Source organism: Solanum stenotomum, chromosome 7 (assembly GCF_019186545.1).
Source record: "Solanum stenotomum isolate F172 chromosome 7, ASM1918654v1, whole genome shotgun sequence".
NCBI classification, from domain to species: Eukaryota; Viridiplantae; Streptophyta; class Magnoliopsida; order Solanales; family Solanaceae; genus Solanum; species Solanum stenotomum.
The window spans coordinates 4005162-4009784 of record NC_064288.1 but is presented as its reverse complement, the minus strand read 5'-3'; the positions used below and the strand labels follow the sequence as shown (position 1 = coordinate 4009784).

The following is a 4623-nucleotide window of genomic DNA, read 5'->3' as shown; positions in this document are numbered from 1 at the left end:
TAGCTTTTAGCTTTTGGCTTAAAATAAGTCATTTTTGACTTAAAATAAGTCACTTTGATAATTGTCAAACACTCTAATAAGTCAAAAACTGGCTTTTAAGCCAGTTTGACCAGCTTAAAAGCCCATCCAAACAGGCTCTTAGTCATACTACTAGCGGCATTTCAAAGACTAACTAAAAAAATTTGTATAGTATTTACTTGTCATGTTTAGGGGTGTTCACGATTTGGGTAAAAATCGATTTTATTTGAATTTAGTTTTACAGTTTAAAAAAACAATACTCCCTCCGTCCTAATTTATATGGCGATTTTCACTTCCGGAAAGTTAAATAGTCTAATTTTAACTATAAAGTCGGGCATGAAATCTTTAAATTTTTTGAAATAAAATTTATATATTCGAAAACTAAGTAAAGAGTAGTATAAGCCACAAGAATTGTCAATTTAATATATTTATGAAAAATTACGGTCAAAGATAAACTTGTTTGAATCTCGAAATCCAAAAAGGTGTCATATAATTTGGGACAAAGGAAATAGTAATATTTAGTTTGGATTATATTTGTTCAAAAACTGAAGAAATAACCCAACGAACCAACAAATCGTATACATTTTTTTAAAATAATTATATATGCATAATATACTATTTTTTATGGATATTTTCTATAATCAAAATTTATTTATGAAAGCAAAAAAGGCCAAAATAAAAAGTATTACGAACATGTATATATGTTTTTCTATATCTCCACCTTGTCTTTTGATTTTATTTTTGTGTATGATTAATAAGAAAACAATCAATAATTGAAAGTGATAACAACTAAATTGATAAATATATATTCTATTTGATTTGATTTAGTTTTCATAATTTAAAAACTGACTAGATTGATATAATTTTTATTTTTATCAATAATAGACTCAAACGAGCCGTGAACACACCTATCCTTTGATGGAGGCATTCAGTAAGATTCGGTGTACAAAATATGTAGGAATATACATAGTATATTTGTAGAAGGATTATATTCTCTTGCTTAGCTTGTTGGAATAATATACCATAGGTTTGCCTGATGCCGGATTAGAGCCAAGTAATACAAAATTTTATAAGCAAATAAGAATTTTATTGTTTGAAGAAAAAAAGTTAACATAACTGTGCGAAACCTAACGGGGAAAAATTCTCAAGTTTATTATAAAAAGAACGTACGTAACTACACTTTATTTTATATCATGAAAAAAAAAAGAAATAATATTACATATATCATCTAATAATGTAGTTTCATTTTATTCAATTAATCAAGGAATGAAATGCTACTTTGGAATTAAGTAGAGATGACAAAATGTGAGGGTCTCTCTTGAATTGAGTCATTCTCCTTCAAACCAATCCATGCTTGTATTCCATTAATTACCATCTTTTGTGTCCATCATAACAATTGCTTCAAAATCATCATGAATGCTAACGGAGGTCACCCAGAATGGCTTTCCCCATCCAAAGTCAGCTTCATACCAACGGAATCCACACTAACTAGTAATCGGATATATAAACGTCCATCTTGTCTCCTTGGAGATATTTGTCCACACCTTTTGTGTGATTGTTAACAACTAAAGAGGAAACATCATCAACGCTTTCCGCCTTACCAATGCCTACCTACACAAGTGTCCCATATTGTATTTCCTACAGTATTTACAAAATCATTCAACTCATCCTTTCTTGAGTGATCGCAGGTACAATTCCCTAGACCATGTTCTAAAGATGGTAGCTTTGATTTTCCTCTCAAATTAATTAATAGAAAATAATAAATTAGAGTCCCTTGAATGTCCATCTTTGGCGGAAGAAATGCCTGCAAGAACCTTCCATAATAGCGACATAACTACCACCACTCTAGTAGGCCGCCTGCTACTGCTACTGCTACTACTGGCAGTTGAATCCTCGATTGTATTTTTGAGGTTTGCTATTGCCAAAGCATCAAAGACAAACTGTATTTTTGAGGTTTGCTATTGCCAAAGCATCAAAGACAAACCTCCTTGTGACAATCTTACAAGTGTTGGGAGGTGGTACTGGTGAATATTGAGGTACTGATAGCACTCTAAGAGGAAATATCATCAGCGCTTGCCTTACTAATCACTACACTTGTGCCCCGTATTGTATTTCCTACCAACTTAACAAAATCATTTAACTCATCATCCTTTCTTGACGGGCTTGCCTTTAGATTAGCAATTTCAGACATGGTAAAATTCCCTAGAGCATGTTTTAAAGGTGCTAAATTTGATTTTCCCCTCAAATTAATAGCAATTAAAAAAGACGAATGTCCATTTTTGGCTGAAGAAATGCCTGCAAGAACCTTCCATATTAATGACATAACAACCACCACTCTAGTAGGCCGCCTGTCAGTTGAATCTTCAATTGTATTTTTGAGGTTTGCAATTGCCAAAGCATCAAAGACAAACCTCCTTGTGATTATCTTACAAGTGTTGGGAGGTGGTGGTGAATATTGAGGTTTAGATAACACTACTCTTGTGGGAAAGATAGCTGACAAGTGACCGAAACTTGAGAGACAACCAGCTTTTGTTGTTCCTGTTTTGCAAATGAGTGCCCATTCATTGACAAATGTTGCTGAAGTGAAAGAATCAACACCTTCATCATTGCAGTGGAATGAGAGTTCATCTTCTCTAAATCTTTCAGCTAAAGGGTAAAACTTGTTTAACGTCTCCACCAAAGATTTTTGAAGCTTGTCACATGATGTTTCACTACTACTGATTGGCAAGTAGTGGAGGAGTATTGGTACGTACAAACGATTGGCCAGTTGATCGAACCATGAAATTTTGAGGGTCCGAAGACGATTCGGGGTAGGAATTGAGGGCTTCAACATTTTCCTGCTCTGAATTTCAATCTCTAACCTGGCTATTAGGATTGACAATTGACAACCAACAAAAGTAGGAAACAAGTCTGAATTGTAGTAATGAAGTTGTTTGTGAATGAATATTTATTCCTCTATTCTATTATATATAGGCTGGCTTTTAACCGCCAGTTGACAGGGCATTACTTTTTATTACATACAATATTCTTGATAAACGAATTGTACTTATATTTTTCATCCAGGTTTTCCGATATAGAGTCTCCTTTGTGGAGCGTTTTACTCCAATATAGGACTTTCGAGATTGAATCTCAACATGGGAGTAACATCATAAATGTCAGAATTAGTATGTGCAGCAATTTCTTCTACATAGGTCGGCTGATTTAAATGTTAAATTAAACATAAAAGGGAAAAGACTCAAATATATATGCTATCGAACTTTCAGAAAAGGTTTATTTATGTTATCTGTTAAAAGTTTGGCTCATTTATGTCATTGTTATTAAAGAAAAAAGGCTTATTCATGCCCTTTTTTTTAACTCCGATTTTGCAAAATCGCTTTTTTATACCCCCAACAAGGTTTAACACTTTTTAATTTTTGGTTCAAATGTACTATTTTTGCTTCTTGTTCATTAAGACCACCAAGAACACCTAAATACCATAAACAACTCCCAAATTTCATACTTCTTTAATTTTTCACGAAATCACCTCAAATTTCAAGAATAGTTTCCATCTAAGCTAGATATCAAAACTCAATCTCTTTTGAGAGCGAATTCAAACTAACTCAACAAGACCCACTTAAAAATTCTTCAAAGTTTCAAAACTTCAACATTCATTTATGGTAGAATTTTCTCCACAACTTCAAATCATTTGAAATTTTGAACGTATACTCAAAAAATAGTAGGGAACAAAGATCTAATGTCAAAAACAATTACAAAAACACGAATCAAAGAAAAAATTTGAAATTTTGGGTTTGATTTTTCTTTTTTTGGATTCTTTTATTATATGGTGAATTGTTGGACTCTACATATGATTTTAGAATATTGGTCTTTTTTAAAAAGAAAAAAATTAATGATGTAGCCGAAATTTGAGATGTTTGTGAAAGATTGAAGATGTTGACAATTTGAGAGCTATTTATATTCTCCATGTGTTCTTGGTGCTTTTAAGAAAGAATAAGCAAAAATAGTACATTGGATCCAACAATTTCATTAAAAATTGTTAAACCCTGTTTGAGGTGTAAAAAGTGGTTTTGCAAAATTGGAGTTAAAAAAAATGGCATGAATGAGTCTTTCCTTTAATAACAATAGCATAGATGAGTCAAACTTTTAATGAATATAATATTTAAGTCTTTTCCCAACATAAAAACCAATGGATCTTTAACAATTAAATTTTTGAGAGGTAGTGTAACTCTAGCCTAATTTTGAATGTGTAACAGGCAATTCAACTATATTTCACGGAAATTTTTATGCATTATTTCTAAATTAAAATTAAAAGAATAATGGAGATATAATGACAATACCTACCCCGCCCCCTCTAACTCACTAGGCCACCGAACCCTTAATCAATTAAGTCAAACTTTGCAAAAAGTACCGCAACAATATGTAGCCTGCATTAATAATTGAGATCTCTTAATAATTTCTCTTCAATCGAACCCTAGGTTTTTTTATTACCCAACTCATGAGATAAATTTGTGTATATATATATATATATATATATATATATATATATATATATATATATATATATATATACTCTGCCCTCTCTCTCTCTCCCCCCTCTCTCTCTCTCTC

The 4623-nt window shown here is 31.9% G+C and overlaps 1 pseudogene; it reads right to left on the bottom strand.

Annotated features, from left to right (window-relative positions):
- Nucleotides 1-1269: 1269 nt before the first annotated feature.
- The window catches only part of LOC125871307 (acetyl-CoA-benzylalcohol acetyltransferase-like), a 5211-nt pseudogene continuing 1857 nt past the window's right edge, over nt 1270-4623 (bottom strand).